At 36.8% G+C, this 22656-nt stretch overlaps 1 protein-coding gene across 1 annotated transcript in view; it reads left to right on the top strand.

The window, feature by feature from the left end:
- Window positions 1–994: 994 nt before the first annotated feature.
- The window catches only part of LOC131432787 (uncharacterized), an 88724-nt gene continuing 67062 nt past the window's right edge, over window positions 995–22656 (top strand). The window contains exon 1 of the mRNA XM_058599299.1: window positions 995–1994. The gene's annotated coding sequence lies outside the window, so the exon portion shown is untranslated. The remainder of the gene's footprint in view (window positions 1995–22656) is intronic.

Raw genomic sequence — 22656 nt, 5'->3', positions numbered from 1 at the left:
CAAAAACAGTAATACGAATTAGGCGCAGAGCTAATTTCGGTCGTTCCGTGTAGTATCGAATTAGTTCTACAAATGTTCCATACATTGTCCTTTCGAGAAATGAGAGACACAAAACCTACAGCCGAAAATTATGCGTAATGATTAATTCAACAACTCTTCCAAAGACAACTTTTCGGTGGAACGTTTCACAAAAAAGTTAGAACAAAAAAAGTGATTTTCAGGAGCCACCCTACTTTTACTCGGGAAAATTGATGTAACTCGATCAAATGAAGAGCTAGAGAGGTGTTTCTTTCAGCAAAGTTGCTCGTAATAAAATTTTCTACAACTTTAATATACAACATAATCATTTTTGAGTACAATTAAGAAAGTTAGATTTCAGATTTCAATCTAAATAAGGACCATCCTAGTAACATTTTTCATCAAAAGGAGCGCCATTTGATTACAAACAACTTTTGTGAAGACACCAACTACAAAAAACTAATATTTAATAGTGAAAATATTTTTGTCACGCTAATTTCCCGTTTCGGACCATAGTGCATTGGCGGATCTCTTTATAACTCGCCAATAACACAATTTAATTTCATTTCCGTTCGCAAAATCAGTTTGTTTAGTAGGCCATGCTTAAAATCAATTCTCGTCCACCCGCCGGACGTTCGCATCGCAAAGGATGCTAGGAAATAAACTCAGACGGTGTCTTATTTATTCTCTCTCACCAGCAATTCTTTTTGATCAGCTTATTCCTGACTGTGGAACTGTGGAGACAAGCATGACGATCAGACCGAAATCGGTTTTGCCATACGCAGCCAATGCAACAGGTTCCGACTGCAATCTCCTTCGTGCTAGCCGGGTAGCCTGATTGGCCTGAGAATTGGAAGATCGCTGCGATGAGCAGTTCTCTCTCATCGTGAGAGAACAGTCGCTCTGCTCCTGATTGTTGTACCGGTGCGACGACGTCGGATTCGAATTTATTACGGCGCGTCGGGGAGTGGCTCAAATTTAGTCTTCGATAAACAGTCGAAGCATATGGACGTATTTCTTCATCATCAACTTAGATTACAATTAGGAGCTTAACACTCATAGTAGAAACCGCAGTAGTTAGTAAATAGCTATACAAATTCTATCCTTTCGAATACTTACTGCAATAGTCAATCAAATCATAGTTGGCCGTTTCGTTGGGAAATCGGTGAATTCCGCAAGAGTCGTATCCGAGACGTGTGAATTATCTGCACATCGCGAAGAAAAAGAGAGAGAAAGAGAGTAGAAAGGAGAGCCTCTACAGCTGCGACACAAGAAGTGCGAATAATTGAACTGTTTCGAATCTGCGATTGTTTGTGATTTTGCCGGTCTTCGTTGCAGAAGAAATTACGAAGTAAATACGTTCATTTTTATAATGTAAGGTGTAACATCTGTTAGATGGTAGCGGTTCGCACGAATAAATAGTAAAAAAGTGTGTTTTTCCTGTTTCGAATGGAGTGATAATTGTAAACATTCAGTGTTGTGTTAGTTTCATTGCATGCCTTGACAAAGTTCCTATATGTCAGCAAAATAAAGAGTTTTTAATGCGATTGTGATTGAAGGCTTGACAGCGAAAGACAGAAAAAATCTTTTGTTAAGTGTTAGGATGCGTTGTGTGTAACAATAAAAAAAATACACGCAACAATAGCTCGCTCGTGTGGACATTTCTGTCAACCCATATTCGATCCGCCGGTAATCGGAGAAAACGGTTTCTGATACGTACTACAATAAAATAGAACCGTTGATCTGGGACTGTTTCAGTTTTCTACTAGTCGTCGTCATCAAGCCAAAATTGAATTAATTCGGTGTACGAATAGAGGACTATACGAACTGTCACTTCTGTTGTGCGGAGATATTTGTAAACATCACAGCCGAAAGCGACACCGAATCGTTCGGGGATAGACACAACAGACTCCGCCAGTCGATCTAAGTCGCCGTCGCCCTTGTGGCGATCCCTGAGGATCGTGTTTGGATTCGAGGTAAGTGTTTCAGATCGCTCATTTCAAACTGTTTTAATTTTAGTGCCTTTCAAATGGAGCATTAAATCAATTTCACCTATTCCGAGTACATAGCTCAAGTATGGTTTGTCAATTGAAGTGGGCGGTACATTCCATTCCAAACGTTATACCTCAACAAGTCAAACAACTTGAACACACACACAGACAACCTGGGAAGCGAATATTACACCGTGTAACGGACATGCCAACATGAGTAGAAAACCAACCTGAGAACGACACTTGAAAGGGCCAACGCGCGGGATGTAATAAGTAAATGTACAAACCACTCGACAACATTTTTCGAGTTGGCGGCAGTGGGAAGCATAAGAGTCAATCGTCAAACGTTGTACGTTGCAATGAAACGCACCAAGGTATGGGGCAAGAAGCTCTTACCAACAGTCCACCCAGTCTCTAACATAGAGCGAACGAAAGGGCTTTGCTCAGTAATCAAAGTAACCGTTGGTTGTTGAGTGATCAAAGTAGACCAGCATTATTCGAGTTATGTTCCTTGTTGGACTGAAAAACCAATCCTAAATCCTGTTTACTTGGATTGGATCAATTTGTTGAAATTTTCCTTTCGGAAATGAATTATTTTGATAACCTTTCTAGTCTTTTCTGTTCGAGCCTTCACACTCTCTGACACTGCGACGATGCACCTGATGTTTCAACTCAATTCCGTCCAGTTTCCAGGAAATCATTCGACCATCGCCGACGTGCCTGCATTCTGTTTGATTTTCGAGAGGAAAAATTTTGGATGGCCATATTGGCAGAGACAGTTTAATTCGTTTAGAGCTCACATGTTAATTTTAATTTGCAAGAAAAAAAAATGCATGGGCGTGATTTTTTCTGGAACTGCATGGTTCGTGTTAGCATGATCTACATCCAGGCGGGGTTCGATTCGACATTCACGAACAGAAATTTTAGTCATTCGATTGTTTTAAAACCCGTAAAAATCGAAACGTCGCACTAACCGTGCATCCGCGACAACAAAATTGAGAACGTTCTCCTTCTTTCCATAAACCATTCTTCATTCCCTAAACCGAAAGAAGGAAATCGGATAATTGTGATTGATGTTAGTCCCCTATTTCCTTCTCTCTTTGAATGCATCTCCCGTTCTGTGTCATTCTTTCAATTTCGGACTCCGTCCGTTATTAAGCAATCTGTAAATCCGAAGAAAGATATGTTTTATTAAGGGCGAAGAAATATGGTTTTATTTAGCTGGATATGGAATTACATTCCGCGACGCGAGACAAGACGAAAAGAACTAGAATCCGCTAGTTTCGGAAGTTGAGTTAGAAAACAAGTAAATATCCTATGTTTTCACTGGTGGAAACATGTTAAGAGCCGATTTTGTTATTATAATCGGTAGGAAAAGTCAGGATTGTCAGATAATGAGCCAAAAATATACGACGCTTCTTTGAAATCGGGTTTCCAGATTGTTATATAATATGTAATGCGTTATTCAAGATCACATTTGACTGTTCATTTTTTAACTAATAAATTTGTTATAATTTCATTCGAAATACTACGCTATAACACGTAAACAGTATTTAAATATTAAGTATGAAAATACGTTTCGGGTACTTGGCCGTACCTTTAAATGTAACAAATTCTAACCAAATGTAATAACAAATTCTAACCAAGCTTTTTGCGAGCTTGACATCCCTGGTCGAACACACTTTGAAACTATTAGAGCATGCTCCGCTCTAAATTTTAAATTGAGGATATTTAACAGAACTGAAGTATTAGAACTTGAATGTGAGTACGTGAGAATCAAATCAAATTTTACATGGAGTTCCCAAAGGAGAGACTGATTTCGATACCGACGAACGACCGCAACTAGGTTAAAGCCGGGTATAAATAAAAAAAAGAGACTGATTTCGTTCCGAACTGGATGGGTTTCACCGTTTATCAGCTCGTCAAATATATTCAATTTCACTGAAAACTAACTCACTGAACATATGTAAAAAAAAATGTTGTCATCGGTATCGCCGCTAACCAACCAACCGAAGAGCAGGTCGTTTTGTTATGGAAGAGGTTGAAGCCACATCTGTCTAGGTTTACTCGTTTTGCCTAGCTTAGAACAAGTGTCACCGTTTGGCAGTCGTTGGAAACACAAGCCGTTTAGTGTGGAAGAACGCGAGAAATCGCTTGTAAAAACTGCACATCTAAAAAAAATTGTGTAAATTTAGACAGAAAAAAAAACCTGAATGTTACAAGTGACGTAGTTCTACAAACGATACAATTCATAACTACTTAACGTGTCAAACAACGCAATATTTTATTCGTAGAGAATTTTACTGGCTCCGAGTGAAATACCAAGTGCCGCTGTATGGATTTATGTGTATCAATTATTCATTAAGCTGATATGTGCTTCTCTGGCTCAGTCGATTAACTGGCGTGCTTTTTGATCTAATGTTTCTCGGTTCAAGTCGCGCTGCCGCAACCAATCTTTTGATTTTTATTTAATTTGATTTCAAGCCATGTAATATTCGAATCACACAATTTTACATGTTCTTGAATATAAATTTGTATGGATTACGACGCTCAATTTATGTGCGTCTGATAAGAATCTAAAATTTTTTTTCCGAACTGTGTACTTCTTCTGAGACTTCGAGCTGAAATTCGAGCTTTAAAAATTACTCCTTTTTACTGTTAATCTAATAACATATTTTTAAGTGCTAAAACATATAAGTTTATATGCATGCATAAAAGGCGGGATGTGTTCGGCGCATATTTCAATTATTCTTGTAAAATTCACTCATTCTACGATTTACGTTCATATGAATTCTGTCATATGTGGATTTACTAGGTTTCCTCAATAGTTTTTTTTTTCTGTTGAGCGTCTAGTAGAACACTTTCTCAAGCAAAAATCTGAACTACTCGATAAATCGATTCTTCTTTTTTTCTCGCGCATTTCGGATAGAAAAGCATTTCGTATACAACTTGTACGTTCCGTTTCAGACACCGAACAAGCCTGTAAGTAGTAGACGAAATACGTATCTATCCAGAATTCGAGGGAAAATAGTAGAATGAAAAAGAACAATTGAACGAGAAGATTTTTTCTCGGATTTTTTTCGGATTTTTTTGTGTGTGTTTTTTTTTTTAATAGAGATACAGAAAAATCTTAGTGAGTTCTCTAAACTGGGAAATAAGTAGTAAAAGTTCCAATTGAAGAAAAGGGTAGCAAGTCAGCATACTTCATCTACTCCAATTTGGGTGATTTGACACCAGTGATGCCAGGTCTGCGGATTTGTCTATAAATCTGCAGGATTCTAAAATAAATTGCAGGCATGGTTTTGTTGTATATTGTTTTTCATGTTTTTCGCAGACATTCGTCAAAATTTACAGAGTTTACCGTTTTTTTTTGTTTTTGCTCGCTAATGTCACACCGTGCATAATTGTTTATAGAGAACTTCAGTCCGCAAACTATTTTTATTTCAAGTTTACAGACTTTGTCAACCCTGCTTGTAGATATTTGAAATTGATAACTTTTTACCTGGCATCTCTGCCTGACACTCGTATTCAGAATTCAGAGTAATCATTTATTTTGCACAGCCGGAGCGGACAATTCTGTATAAAATGTTCAAAACGACGAATGTAACAATGAGAGATTCTCTTTGTTTACTTTCTCTTTCGATTATTGCGGCACTCTTAGCAATCCTTCTCTCCAATTATTTACCGATAATAATAGCTAAAGCTATCGACTTTCAATCTTCACTGAAGAAATTACCGAAAAAATCAGGATTATTTCGCAATAATCGAAAGAATATTGGAAGAATTGGTTTTATTGGACTGACATTGTAAAAGAGCGAATGAATGTACTTGCTTTAAATTTTATTGTTCCCTGTTCAAAACTTATGTTCAAGAAGCGACTGTAGGAAATCAATAAGGTACTCCTAAAATCTTTTAAAATAAGCTAATGGTGTTTTAAGGTTTATGAAAAATGATAAAATTAAAAACATTTTTTGTCTGCAATATTTGAATTTTAAACTGGACGAAACATTGAATTATAACGTCAAATCAGTCTTCCTCTCCGTGAAAAATTGAGGGTTTTCCATACTAAAGATCTGTACAAAGTTTCATCCAAATCGGAAAAGAGTCGATTCGGATTATGCCACGTTTACTGCTGTTGTTTATTGGAATTGCGCTATTGTCATTTATAATATAATAACGTGCTCACACCACCTAGCAGTGAGATGATACCCTTTTTCTGCATCAATATTCGTTAGTCTCTCAAAAAATGTAACTAGAATGAACGGTAATCGATTCACATACTTTATGTTTCGTCTTCGACTCGTCAGTACATAACAGTTTATGTTGAACTGTTATGTATAACGATCAAAAATAGGTTAACCTCTAAAATGACCGAACCCTGAATCGGCCAATTTATGCCGAAAATCGTTTACGCTCGGCACATCAGGTAAGGCATTGCGCTTCGTTGCAAATATAATAAGTGCAAGTAGCAGAAACTTTATATCTGTCTAGCGGTTTATGTTGAACTACTGGGTACTGACGAGTCGAAGACGAAACCTAATGTATGTGAAAATGATTGTGTACCCTATGCATGAAAATAGGTAAACCCTTCAAATGTAATCGATTACTTTATTAAAATAAATAGGAAAAAATATTTATTAAAATAAACAGGTCAATAAATACACTTATACTTCCGAATTTATTTGAGTGATATGAAAATTCAATTTATTCGGTAGTTGTAGTTGAAGACAGTTACAGTCGAATTAGTTATAAAAATGAAAGGATTTTACTTTAAATTCGAAGATAATGATGAATTTCCACTACACAATTTAACACGTCACAGTCGAACAATCATGTTGCCAAAAAGGAACCGTGCTAAAAACAAATCGAGCCAAAATACTGTGCTGAAGTGTACTGTAATCAATCTCTCAATCACTAAAAAAACATACAATCGTTTCCGAGTGATTGAGAGATTAAATACAGTACTTTCCAGCACAGTATATTGGTTCGTTTTTATCACGGTTCCTTCTTGGCAACATGATTGTTCGACTGTGACGTGTTTAACCGTACAGTAGAAATTGTGTCTAATTTTGATTCCAAGCGTCATTTCATCGTGCTTCGTTCAAAAATTCTACTATTGGGATATGGCGAAAAAATCGATATCTCCGTGAATAGTTGACAGTTTTTGTTGTGACAGATACTTTAAAAAATCGCAAATTTTGAAATAATAGTTTTTATAACTCAGAAAGTAATCATCAGAACCAAAAACAATAACGTACATACTTTCTGTAATCCCTTTAATTCGGTTCAGCCATCTCTGACATCAATGCCTCTTTATTTTGCACACACATACAGACATTTGCTCAGTTTGTTGAGTAAAATTAAGAAAAAAAAACAATTTTTTGGCATTAAAAATGCCTTACTCTTCACTATATGGGGCCGGGTGTCAATTAAAAGTTTCAAAAATAGTCGCGTAACCTTTTTGTGTCATAATTTTGAACGTTAATAACTCGGTCATTTGTTGATGGATTGTTATAATTTAACAACCAATCGATTCGGAAACTTTTAATTTAAACATGTATGACGACGTCGTTTCAGTATTTCAATAGTATACTATTGAAAAAATGGTTGGAATCGACCTATGTTTTCATCCACCAATCCCTGTTGTACAAAATGACGTCAACTTCTTGTTGGGCATAGGAGGCTTTGTGTCATGCATAAAAAACACCGTATCGTTATGCGTAGTATGAAAAGAAATCTATAAATATAGGCTGCACAATATTTCTTTGCCTAGTTGATGTTTGACTGTGAATGAAACAAGTAGCTTGTCCAGTGAGCTGATAACTGGATTGTATTAGAGATCGGCAATTCGTTCGCGAACGGTTCAAAAGAACGAGCTATAGTTCTTTTTTCGAGAACGGTAGTTCCTCAGTTCAAAGTTGAGGGGTTTTTATTTTTGTTTTTTGAGCTCGCTCAACCTGTTTTCAAGAACGGTACTAATAAGAAAGTTTCGTTACGAAACCTCAGTTCTACTTCGAGGGACCTTTTTTCCTCGCTTAAGCTTACTAAAGTAAGTTCTCGTTTAGTCCTTGAACAAACAATGCAGAATCATTGCATGGCTAGTACTATGGATCCTGCTGAATCCTTCCAAACGGGGGTTCGAACATACGACAACTGGCTTGTAAGACCAGCGTCCTATGCATTGAACCGCCAACCCGGGACAAACAAACCAACTATGAATAGAACGAACGAACGACTCTGGAGAACTAGTTCTTTCAACAGAACTCTGCATCACTGAACGGTTCTTTGAAATGAACTGTTTTGCCCATCTCTAGATTGTATATGCGTTCACTTGCTGGATTGTCGCTTTTGCATTATGTGTTGATGAAATTTTCTGTTGTTTGCCGTGTTCGCTTGAGTATCTTATATATCATCTAGCAATTGAAGAACCGAATCAGCGTGGTTATCGATTCTTTTGAAATATCCCATGTATTTAGAAAACTTTTGGTCGATTTTGTCATTAAAAATGCCTTACACTTTGCTTCCCGAGGCTGGATGTCAATTTAAAACATGCAAAACTTACCGCGTAACCTTTTTCTGTCATAATTTTGAACGCTTATAACTCAGTCATTTGTTGATGGATTTATATAATTCAACAATTAATCGATTCGGAAACATTTAACTTAATATTCCTAATATACCAAAGCGAAAATCAATGTAAGTAACTAAATATTTTATGCGGACTGTTTCACATGTTTTCTTCCTCGTATTGTTGCCATATTATTTACCGACACTTTCCGAAGATTATCGACGATTTTGAAGGATTAATAAAATTACACCATTATTGAGATTACTGGTACAACATTCTCTTGGATCGATTAACTGTTTATAAAATTAATAAGTCCACCCAGTGAACGACCATTGTTAGGTTAAAACTGGGGGTAAATAAATGATATAAATCAAATCAAATTAATAAGTTTGTACGTTTCTCGAAAATTATCATCGTAAAATAAATTAGTTTCATTTGTTCAGGTTTAAATCTTTAGGTTGTTTGTATCTAAAATTGAGCATTCAAGTAACTTTGAAGTGTAGTGAAGTTTAGTGTATCATCATCATTATCATCTTTATTTTCGTATTTATTATGAAGACCCTAGAAACATTTCATTTTTAATGTTATTGTGCTCGGTCGTGTCTTGCATACAACCCTCTAATTTTTTTTCTATAAATTTGTTATAAAATCGAAAAACAGGAGTAAATTTGATTAGTGTCTTTTCAAATACGAATAAACTACTACTCAAACAGTTTAGAAGTAGTAGAAACTAAAACTTTTTTGTAAATACTCGTTTTAATACGTTTTACTCAAATCTAAATTTGTGAAATCGTTCTAGGTAACCCCAAGCAAAATTGTGAGTACAATATTCTCATTTTGTTTTGCACTCACCCTGTAATTTCGGAACGGGAAGTGCAAACCATGATTGAAAAAAGGTTAGAGCATATTTAATCATGGCTCTAATAGATTAAAATCGGGACTAAATAAAACGATATAGTTAATTAACTACCTCAATTCTTTTGTATACATCATCCCGTTAGTCCGGAACCGGAGGTCGGATACAAATTAAAATGAAAATGGGAACACTATGAACAAGTTCATCTATAGATGTACATAAAAGCAGCGTATCAATTCACCTAAATTTACAATTCAAAGCAAGTAGAAATGAATTTAAACATTGGCTAAACAGCTTATTGAACTGAAATTGACATCTAAACAGATTAAAAAAATATTTTCACATGTTAACAGATGTAATAATCTGCCATCACCCAAGAAATTCTGGTATGCTTAATTTAAAAAGTGTAAGGCAATAGTCTAAGTTAAGGAAAATCTGTTCAGCCTTTCTGTTATATACTGAAGAGTTGAGTAGAATGGTATATGACACTCGGCTCTGCGGAAGTCATCGCATAAAAAAGGAGAACACTGAAAAAATCTATCAACAGAAAGTAGAAAAACAGAAATTGGCGCCTTTCACGACATGAAAGCAGAAGCCTAGTGGATCTATCTATCTATTATTTCGGAATTGCCGGTAGCCTCCCGGTCTTTTAGACTGATTCTGTCTAGGGAGAGTAATTTTCCAAGTGGATCCCAGCGCACCGATTGAAATCATTACATTTATTTTAAACTACCAAATCGAACTACGTCACGTGATGAGAATGCAAATGGATTGTTGGTACTGTAAAATTTCTAGTCGAATCCAGTTAACCGAAAGGCTAACCATTTGGAAGGTCGAATCCGAAATTGCCTCATTACTGCTGGCCCGGATTCGATTTAGATTACCTAACTGGTGAACGAGACAGACGAAAATAATAAACCCGCAAAAAGGTAATGGTCGGATTCTATCGTATCACCGAAGTTTGGCAGTGAAAAGTACTGCCCGATGACCCCCGGTATCAAGGGTGAGGTGAGCCACCCTAAACAGAACTGATACCACTGGGAGAGATGTAGTAATATTCTTACGCCTCAACCATGGTTCGTCAAGTCCTACGTGACGCGCAAATTCAATCATCCAACCGGTGAATGTTCAATTGTTTTGCCACCGGTCGGTCGGTAGAATCATGACTTCCAGAACCTAAACTGATAAATCTACGTTCAATTATTGGACAGAGGGACAACGAACTTTTTTCGACCAGAAAACAACACCATTAGTGAACGGTAAGATAGTAGGCCATGATCGTTCGACACTCCTGCGGGGTGCTTCTATTTCGGTGTGGTGAACAGAAATAAACATCGTTTCTGCCATAGCTCAACGATTCCAGTTGACTTTAAAATGCCCTCTTCTCGTGCTGGGTGATAACAATGCTGATGTTTTTCTGTCTCTCTCTCTCTCTCTCTCTCTCTCTCTGCTACTTCTATTTGGCGCCTCTTCACACAACGATTGGCTTATCATCCACGTGAGGTACAATTAATACCGGGAACATAACGCAGTCAGTGAATGCTCGTGAGTTAGGCTTTGTCACCCACTGCGAATCAAGGGTGACTAGATTGTGACCGACTAGTATTTCATTCCCGAAGAGGATTATAACTTTTTAACACTGGGTTTCATATTCGGTGAACAATGGCTATTCAAATTTTCCATTCACTCGTCATTTCTAAACACAACTAACTATTTCCCAACTTAAAAGAAAATAAATGTCACATGCCAATTGAGTTGCATCTGTTCTAGTTGTGCGAAATCAATTTCGTTCATATTTCATAAGAAGAACACGAGTTCAACATTCCAGAAATTTACGCCACGATGCAATAATCAAACTAACAAGATCGATTTGACACATTTGATTTGGCACGTATCCAGAGTTTTCCGTGCAATTAACAAGTGACGCAAGCTAGCGCTAGTTAAGAAATATTCACCGTGCTGATTTATTTTGCTTTCTACACAAAACGAGTAAATTATTGTTTTATTAACAGCAAAAAAAAGTAATCCCATCTGATTCGCTTTTACCAATAAGCTCTTTCGAACACAAATCATCAGAAAAAAATCTAAGAATGTAAAGAAAAAAAAAGCAATAAATTTCATCGCTGTTTATTTGTGGGCAAACAATGCACCCTGCGAATGCAGCGTTATCAGCTCAGCTTCTTATCACCGGTAGTAAATGCATTTTGTTTTCTTGTACGTGGTATGATTTTGAGAACACCAAAATGATAAATAGGATTACCGTAGTATTTTTTTTTTGTAGGCACAAGTAAACGTCTGACGAGATATGGTTTGAGATTGGATTTAAAATATCGCACGATTGGTGAAATAATGCGAAATAGGGTAACCATCAAACTATTAGTTTGAGTTAGATACTGTAGTTTACTCCGAATTTTTGCACCTCCGCTATAATAAAGGTTGCTTCAGATAGAATTGGAACAAAGACAATTGCCTGTATTTCAGTTATTTATTATTGAATTCGAGATCTTTTTTTATACAAATGTAGCGTTTTCTTCATACTTTTAAGAAAAAATGCGGATAAAATTATTCGTCACGGTTTCGAAGGAATTATCGAATTTTTCCTGTAACACGGCTCATTAGGCGGCGCACACCTTCTTCGTCCATCGTTTTAACTATCTTATTCCACCAGGGCGTCATCTGATTGATGTCTTTGACAACCTTTCCCTTTGCCTTGAGTCTCCTCTTCATGATTGCTCAGTATTTCTCAATAGGGCAGAACTGGGGGCAGTTGGGTGGGTTAAGGTTTTTCGGAACAAACTGGACCCCTTTCTCTGCATACCATTCTTGAACGACTTTTCTGTAATGACAGCTTGCCAAATCTGGCCAAAACATTACGGGATGGTCGTGGGATCGAATGAACGGCAAAATTCGTTTTTGGAGACACTCTTTTTTGTAGAGTTCCGATGTCATTGTCTTATTTGTAACGAAAACTTTCGTTTTTTTGCCACAGCTGCAAAGGCCCTGCCAAATCATAATTTTTTTTTGCAAATTTGTCGGCAACAACAAATTTAAATTTGGCTGGAACATACCCCCCGAGCCGTTGCCAAGTAAAATTTTTGACCTGGGATTTGCCCGAAGTCAGCCTTGACATAGGTTTCATCGTCCATCAGAAGACGCCCGTCGAACTTGGTCAGCACCTGGTCATATAGTTTCCGAGCACGAATTTTGACCACACTATTCTGTTTTATGGTCCGATTTGGCTGTTTGCTCGCTCGATACGACTTGATTTCTTCCCGGAGTCGAGTTCTCCTCACGGTACTATGGGCAGCACCAAATTTTCTGGCCAAATCACGGTCCGACAGATTAGAATTCCTCTTAATCGTCTTCAAAATCTTACCACGCAGTTTCCGGTCGACAGTTCCACTCCGACGATTGGCTTGAGGCTTCCGAATCGTCGTCAATGTTTCCTTATACCGTTTGATAATGCGCCACACGGTATTTCTGGGCAATTCCGGCTGTTTAGCTAGTCTAGATGCAGACCACAATGGATTTTCCAAATAACTGTGCACAATTTTATCCCTTCTTTCGGCTTCCATGTTGATTGTTTACAAAGTACAGTCGATTTGGGGAATGTCAAATATCATACGTGAAGCTGACAAAATTCCCGACACGTGGGCGCCAAGAAGTTCCAAATCCATCCACCAGGAGCGCCACAATATGAGCAAAAGTTTGTTCCAATTCTAAATGAAGCAAGCTTTATTGCTTCCTTAAGTCGTAGCTAAGTTAGTGGTTCCGAATGCAATGCCATCTGTTGATTGTAAGCCAAATAATCAATGTTTCTACGCCTGCATATGACTACTCGAAACTGGTAAACTGGATGCACCTAGAAGTAAACCGTTTTGTAGTACACAGAAAGTTAGTATAGAAAATTTCTAGAACTTGGTGAAGTTTACTGGAACATAAGAGCAAACAACTTACTTGACAATCCCTTCTACCCAGTATAGTATCTCAATAATTTACAAAGATTCCGAATTTGTGCACCTTTTTGGACCCCAGGATCAACTAAAAGTGCACATACCCAGAATCTAGGTAAATTATTGATGCAATCGACTTTAGTCCAGGACTCAGGGAGGTGTTCACTCAATCGAAATCCGATGATCCATTTCGTATACAGAGCAAATCGTCTTCCGAGCACATCGTTCCATCGACAAGCCCCACCTTAATGCAATGTTTGCATCAAATGGATTCAAACATTACACAAAAGTCTTTCGATTGCTTGCAAATTGGTATTTCAGTTTTGTATATACGATAAGATGTTTCCTATTTCTTACCAATCGTATCCAAATATTCAGTTTTCGGAAGCAACCAATTACACTATTTGGACATAGTTATAGCATTGCACACATCTGAATATTTTTTCTTTAGACGCTCCTACATAAAACACTTAATGAGAATAATGAGAACATAAAAAATATTTATACCCAAACAGTTACTCTTACTCATAAAATGTATTTCGCTTCATACGTCAAATTATTTAAAAATGAGATGAAAAATGCCCTAATCCATGAATAATGCAAGGAATGTTGAACTTGGTTTTTATCAAAAGAAGTGGACCAAAAACCTGGATAAATTGAAGACAATTTAAAACCACATTAAGGGGTTTTTATACACTTCAGCTATAGGACGACAAGCCGAAATACTCGACCTATTTTAATGTTTTTTTTTAACTATTTTTTGCGTTTCGAATGAGTGATTACATGCAAACCATTTTACACCCTCTCATTCTGCTACAAACGCAGAAGGCAATAGTACCTAGTCGACGCCGTTCTATTGACTTAATGTCATCATAGACTTACGGGGAGGCACGCGATTGGAATTTGTGAGCACTTAGTTATGTCACCTCTTGAGGACCTTAAGACTAACAAGATGGTGATTTGCTCTTATATTCCAGTAAATCCAGGTGCATCCAATGTACCGTGAACAATGACCAAAGGGCCTAGCTGAAAATGAGGTCTTCTCTTTGTTTATTTTCTCTTACGATTTATACGAAATTATTATTATGTTCAAAGTTTAAAATATTAATCGATCACTTATTCTGTTTCAATACAATTTTTCTCGAAGAATTAGGACATGCGCGTTTACTGAGCCGACAACGTATACTTCTCTGTGACAGAACACGGCTCCTTTCTAGAGTACTTTTTTCGAAGAAGCCAGTGACCCCAAATCGTACCACTTGGTTTCAACTCTGCGAGATTTGCCCAAAATAATCTTTCTTTCAATTCGCTGGTTTGGCCACTTGATCGCCAAGGCAGATTCAAAAACTTGTTTAATGCCATTATCAACAAATTAACATAATCGAGTCAAGTTGTTCTTCTGCTTTGAACCCCACTCTAAAAGAATCAGATCTATAATCGAAGAGATTGCATTTAAAATAAAATCAAATGTTATAATGTTTGCTGAAATTCAAATGCATCATCGCATTTCGTGAACTTAATGGGTTATGACAAAGGATTCAGAAGAAGTTGGTTGCGATTGGAATTAAAAAAGAAAATTTTCTATCTTCTCATGAAATCGTGACTAGTATTCTTGATTTTTTTAATTAAAAATTTATATCAAGAGCAAAAAATCTTCTCACAAAAAAATTTACTGCACGTATTGGGTATGTGCACTATTGTATATTAGAGTTTTTGAAAAGAAATCTAATTTTTGTGTCGGATGTCACTATGAACAACCCGAATCAAGTGATAACAAATAAGATCCCAGGTAATCTAATGGAAAGGTAAATAATAGTCAGTGCAATGCAACCTGTTTACCTGATTCTGGTAAATATTTATTCAATAATTAGTAACAAAAATTCACCTACTGACAGAGAATTGACATCATATATTATCTTGACCGGTTCACCTTTTATTTTGGAAACTGCTTTTATTTTATGTGAATACATCGGAATGTTTTATTTTATACGCTTGATTTTTTATGTTAGAATACCATTCCAAATCGGTTGTAAATTTAGAATACAATCTAGTGATATTCATTTCGCAGAAAGTAATTTCGCCGAAGGCCGATCGCCGAATGCCATTACGCCGAAAGAGTCATTTCACCGAATTCTTCATTAGTCTTAATATCGTGATTGGAATTGATTAAAAAAAGACAAATGAAAAACCGATACACTGAAGAAGGATGCAAATAGCATTCCGAAATACGTATCTGTATTATAACGTTTGATACACTTTCGGAAAAATAGTGACTGTGAAAATAGTGATTTTGTGAGAGTGTAATGACGTGATATAGTGGAATTCAACGGTACAACAACAGTACTATTAGTGAGAACATTCTACTAACAGCTCAAACAGAAATTTAGTTAAATGAAAAATGATTATGTTTACTCCAGTTTTGTTGACCTAAAATCGTACTTTTGAAATTATCCAGAAAGACTCGAATAATTTTTGTAGGTTTATTCATGTTCCTCAGAACGGAATTTACAAAAACTTGTTGAATTTATTAGTGTATCTACCAGGCAATTGTTTGCGGTATTTGCCGATAACTAAGTGCAAATGAAAAATATCTAATGCGGCTTAGCTTTGAGTAGACCGGGCATATGGGGCGGTTACAGATTTGTGTGCAAGATGCCGCCGCTTCCGACGGCGGTCGGCGGCCAACTTATATGGCGTCGCCATAGCCTTGGCTTCGGTTATGTGGCTGTGCCACATCAATTATCCTGGCGATATGAAAACAAATAGATATATTTTAAGAAACAACCAGAATTTGCAGTATTCTAATAAATGATGTTATGTATTCGAAATTACCCTTTCGGAGAAATGACCCTTTCGGAGAAATGACCTTTTCGGCGAAACGACTTTCGTCGAAATGGCATTCGACGAAACGACTTTTGGCGAGATTGCTTTCGACGAAATGACTCGCTCCCATTTTGCACTAATCATTTCGTTTAATTTCTTTCGGAGATAAAACAATTCAACTTTTTAATCTGATTTGTCGGTTTTTGTTTCCACACCTTTAATTTGTTTTAAAACGCAACATTTCGATGCGAAACTTGACCTTCAATTCTGGAGCGGCCATTTCGCCAAAAATCATTTTGCCGATTTGGTAATTTCACCGTAGGATTTATTTCACCGAAAAAGATTTTCAACAGAAAATATTGCACGGAGCATAAATATCTCCTAATTTTGAATATGAAGAATCGACCGTAAACGTAGTGTAGTTTAAGTCTTGTGGTCTCTTACATAAGAAGAATTGTTTTACTTCCCGACGCTTCGACTGCTAATTTTATTTTTGACGATGTTTAGACAACAAAACTTACAACATTTTTTTTTTGATGAATAATAACTCTAGAAACATAAAATTCTAGCTCTTTATCAAAATATTTTATTTGAAGATGTCGAAGCCTATCATGCAGCCCACCTTAAAATTAAAACATCTAAAATCAAAATGACCTTGAGGTTCAAACCTCTATAATCAAAAAAATATTTATTTTCGTGACTTCTAGATAACCAGATGTGACGCAGTCTCATAACCGAGCCCAAGATGGCTTTGTGCCACCAAAGCGACGCTTGCTGAGTTTGTCGGAAGCGGCGGCCTCTCGCATACAAACCTGTAACCTTCTCGTTTGCCCGATCTGCACACTTAAAACCGATTCTCGAGCTCAGCATAATGAAACGCCGAATTAGATCGGGAAAAACGATATTTTACGGATTGTTAAGTAACTCTCATGCTCATTGATGAAATTCGTTATTGTAAAGTTCTGATAACTCGGCAAAGCGTATTTTATTGCCGAAGTTTGGCATGATATGTTGCTGAACTTGTCCGTAAACAAAAATATACCGAAATCAGCAAATCCGTTTGCCAAGATTTCGAAGAATGTGTTAGATTTGTACAGCACCACACGTCACCATTTCTCATAGAGCTGAAAAATATATACGAATTTAGCGAATGAAAGAGATTTCAGTATTACGTTAAAAGCTAAGCGGAATCAAAATGTTCTTTTTATATATACTTTTGAATATTGGTTTATTTCCAGGTAGGGCGACCACTAGAAACAAATGTTTTTATCTATGACATTTCTTTTCGGGATTTGATTTTTTTTAAATAGAAGTGAGAATTACACTCATTCCCCAAACTTGGCTTCCATGATAAGTTTTTCGTGCAATAATAAAGCAAAATCCTTTCTACACTCGATCACTGATGACTCCATGATTCGATCCCGAACGCTTTTACCGAACTAACAGCAAAATTGCTGCTGACGAGTTCGACAATAATTGACAGTTCAGGATTGCCGAAATTTTCAGTAGTTATACATTTTGCCGAGACGGTTACCGAGCCCTCGGCTATGCAAATCTCGGCAATTGTTTCGCCGATATTCAGCACTAAATTTTAAGTGTGTACTCAAAGCTAATTATTATTTGTCCTTGTTGGGTTCGAACGAGCGGGTAGCGAAGTCGGATAGCATACAAGCATACTTGAAGCAATTTTTTCATTAAGCTGTAAATGATTTATATTTACATACTTTTGCATGTAAATTTAAGTGAATTGTGACCCTCCTTTTATGCGCATCTATCGACACATTATTTGGACATAAAAATGCCTTATTCTTTACTATAAGGTGCCGGTTGTCAATTCAAAAATGCAAAACTAGCCCCGTAACCTTTTTCAGTTATAATTTTGAACGCTTATAACTCAGTCATTCGTTGATGGATTTATATAACTTATCAATCAACTCGATACGAGACCACGCCGTTCAAGTATTTCAATAGTATACTATTGAAAAATCGGTTTGAATTGATCTATGTTTTCACGAGCCAATCACAGCTTGCCAAAATGGCGTCATCCTCTTGTCCGATTTGCGCAGTACGAACTATAGCTCAACACCGAAATCTATAAATATATGCTTCAACCAGGGATGTCAAGTGATAAAAACCTGTTTTAATCTACCTAGTGGTGTAATGATGCTTTTCTCATATCAATCATACTATCATATATAATACTGTGATATTCTTCAAAATAATTTTCTTCGATTCTTAAAAGAATGACCCGAATCGGTTTGTCTGACCGTCTACTGATACTTTTTACGATTTTTCGCCATTTTCAGTGATAGTATAAAATTTTTAACACACTTTACCAGATCCGGAAGTCGGAAATTCAGAAATTACGTATGGGCCCACAGGACCTTTCATTTGAACCTAAGTTTGTGGAAATCGGTCGCGCCATCTATGAGAAAAGTTAGAACACATATTTTCATTTTTTTGCACATTTTACCCCATAACTCCGGAACCGGAAGTCGAATCCAAATAATATTCATGAATTTTGTATGGGACCACAAAACATTTGAACCTAAGTTTGTGAAAATCGGTTCAGCCATCTCCGGGAAAATTTGTGCAAAAAACCGTTACATACACACATACGCACATACATACACATCCACACACAGACATTTTGCGTACTCGACGAGCTGAGTCGAATGGTATATGGCACTCGGCCCTCCGGGATTCAGTACAAAAGTTGGTTTTCACAGTGATTGCATAATCTTTCTATATGAGAAAGGTAAAAATAAAATCTGATTCTTCGGAAGAAAAAGTCGGGTAAAATCTGGCATATCATCTATGTTAACAAAGTAAGTTCCATTCGCTTTTTTATGTCTCGTCTACGACTCATCCAAGGATGGCTTTTATCGTATCAAATAACGGTCACTAGCAACTCTTCACACGATTGAATCAGTGCCATCGAACAGAGACGGATATCATCGCAGCAACAAAAAACCGGCATGGTTCATTTAACATAGAACGAACACCAGTGCGAGAGCGAATTTCTCTCGATGACCTGTCTGAGAATCAAAGGTTAGCTCGCTGCTGTGGGAATTCTATCTGAAGCAACAAACGGTCGCTTATTCCCGTTTCGCGATCCGGTTCTGGATGGGTAGTGGATAATTGCATCGTTTCATTTGTTCGGATTTATATCTTGAGGTTGTTCGTGTCGAAAATTGAGCTTTTAAGTAACTTTGAAATCATTGAAATTTGTGAGAATGAATCAAAATAGAATAGAATCATTTATCATGAAAGAATAAATTCCTTGCGTACCCAAGGTAGACTATCCAATGTCCCAGTTCGCGACATTCTTGCTTGTCGTGACCTTCCATACATGAAACTTCTTTATCATTTCATTAAATCCATTGGAGTTCCAATTTAAATTTTATTTTATGTTAGACTGTTTTCTCTTCCATGAGTTCAACCAATAGCCAACTATAGGATATTGAATATAAGTGGTGAACTGATACAAACAAACATGAAATAGTTATAAGATCATGTACAAAATAAATGTATTTTATTTAATGTAAGTTAAAATAGCAACTCGCTTGATAAAAACAGTGTTTAGATTAACTAATGAGTACCAACATACTAATATGATATTCGAAATGTATTAGGTTTAAACTACTATGTATTGTGGATGCCACGGCGAAGAAAAACTTATGTATATTGCCTATGAAATAAACGTATTTATGAAAAAAAAAATCATGAAAGAATTTACTTGTCAATTTTTTTTATTCGCAATCAATCTAAGCGCTTAAGCTAGATTAAGTTTATAATTTATCACTTGAGTTTAGTTCATCCACCATTATATTTATTTTTGTATTTAGATTTATATGTGTACCTTAGAATTGTTCAATTTTTAATGTAATTGTGCTCGGTCGTGTTTTAAATACTGCAAATACATACAAATGGAATCTAATACCAAGACTTTACCAAGTAAAAATACTTAAAATTTTATTATTATCTTAATGCCGATGAGAGCTTTTCGATTTATGTATCATTAATTTTTTATTGGAAACCTCAATACTTGATGTATTGTTATAGATGTTAATTGTTGCGATTAATACCAGATCGTAATTTGTTTTTGATTTCAAAATATAAAGATAAAAATACCGCATAAGACATACCTTTGCGGAAATATCTCAAATCGACACCACGTTGGAGCTTGCCGAAGCGACCTGAAAATCACCAAGTCAAGCTACCGCAATCAAAGTAAGCCGTTCAAATCAAATACATGTGAAAAGCGTGTTGGAGCTTATAAAAAAAACCTCCAGTCCGCAGCCCGCAATGCATTTTGAATAATAAATCACGGATGAAGGGGAAGGTATCGAAAATAATCCGAAATCAACCGTTGCATTTGGTGATTATAAATTATTATAATTTCTCCAAGGTCTACGGTGAAACCATAGCGACAAGACATAACAAGAAATATGACGTATCTATCAGCAGCCGAAAGGCGGCCTGGAGGATTGTAATGCTTGGTGGATGAAAAAGTTGTTATAAAAACCCAACTTATTTATGCTGAATCGCATACTGGTCACATTTTCTATAGAACTACTAATTCACATGTAACAAAGAGGTTAGCGGCACTTAAATCTACAAACCACATCTAATAATAACAATCCTACACACCGGAAAGATCGGACGCAAGGTCTCCGGTGCTGTTGATGATCTGCGGTACAAATTTCAATCCCACACGATCATAATACATATTTTGCAATACTCGGCTTTGCCGTTTTGTCTGTAGAACGACCGTAACTGCAGTACCTGTAAATGTCAATTTATTATTCCCCACTGAATAACCGGCTGAACACAGCAGGCTACGAACGCCTTGCTTCCTTCAACGAAGAATCAAACTCACGCGAGTTCCGTAGCACGAGATGTAGATAGGCATGTAGATCAGAGCGTTTGCAGGCTAATGACCTGGTACGGTCTGACAATAGTATAGCAAGTGTAAACACGCGTCAAATACCAGGCGCCCCCATCGGTAATAGTTGTTTACGTTTTCTTGGTACGACGCACACACGCGCATACAAATTGTGCGAATTATTTTATGTCATTTAACCTTGACGAGGTTGGTTTAGGATGCAAAACAAATCGACAGGCAGCATCATTGATTGGATCTACAAAGCATACAGGAATGTGAATGTTGTAATAACCTAAAAATTCTACTCGGGGGGAATTTGTCAAGAATAAACCCGATAATAAGTATTTCATAAGATATTTATAAACAGAGAAAAACCTTGACCGCTAGCTTTGTAGTCGTACTCGTAGTGGTAGAAGTACGATTACGGTTGCGAATTCACTGTGAGTGTTCAAAGCCGAGTAAGACAAGGTAAGCCACGTTTGACAGTGGTAACAACTAGAGTGACTAAGAGCGAGAGCGACGACATTTCATCCGTAATGTCGGCAAGAAAGGTTGACAATTATTTATGCTTTAAATCGGATTTGACAGTTCGTTTACTAGTTTGGAATGACACTGACAAAAATATGATTTCTTTCCAACGAAAAGCAGTCGTCACTCTGTCTAGTCAAAGCTTTGAGTACGGAATGAGTTACAGACGTCAAAAGCAATGCCTACTGAAAGATCTAGCGCTCAATTCATATCATTTTATTTGTCACCAACAATCTAATCACTCTTTTTTTATCACGTAATAATTTAAAAAATAAATCAGTTAGGTCAATCAACTTTCATTTCGGCTGTTAGAAAAAAGGAGAAATATTATGATTTTTTCGATAAACATTCTCTTGTGCAGATATCAGTATGCGCAACCGAAATCATATGTTCCAATAGAAAAGCGTTCATTCGCCTAGCAATAACGCTCAAGAATGGGACACCCAAAGCACTGATAAGATTAGTCGACATAAAAGAGCCGAAATTCCTACACCAAAACACACCGAGCGTGTTGAATACAGTTGTGTTGCTACCCGGTGCAAAATGGTAGCCATCCTGTCGCTTAGATCTATATTGAGTTTTTGTTTTTTCTCTTTTCTTGCTATGATTTCTAACAGCATCATAGCGCACCTACTCAGAGACTCAAATAACATAGTATGTACATGTGATCGGTGCGTGATCACCAGCCTGAATGTGCTGGCCAAAATTTCGAACAGACCGGTTGCCGTTTGTTGCGTTTTGAGATGCACTGTACTCCGTCCTCCGCATCAGGCCTGGATACGAAACCCAGCGCCTGCTGCAACTACAACAACTACGGCAGTGGTGTTAGCATGGATGATTTTTTTTTGTGACCAGTGCGCTGTTGACAAGTGCGTGTGAAAGCTGACTGGCGCCGTCGAACACTGCTGACCATTGGTCACACTTAATGATGGCGTGTTTTCAGTTCGCTTTCGAATCGGTTTCGTTATTTAGTTATTTATTAGTATTTTGTTTTGTACTGGCGACAATTTTTCCTTTAGCATGTTTTAATT

Source organism: Malaya genurostris, chromosome 2, assembly GCF_030247185.1.
Source record: "Malaya genurostris strain Urasoe2022 chromosome 2, Malgen_1.1, whole genome shotgun sequence".
Classification (NCBI taxonomy): Eukaryota; Metazoa; Arthropoda; class Insecta; order Diptera; family Culicidae; genus Malaya; species Malaya genurostris.
Note: the sequence above shows the minus strand (reverse complement) of the source record. Positions and strands in the feature narration are given on the sequence as shown.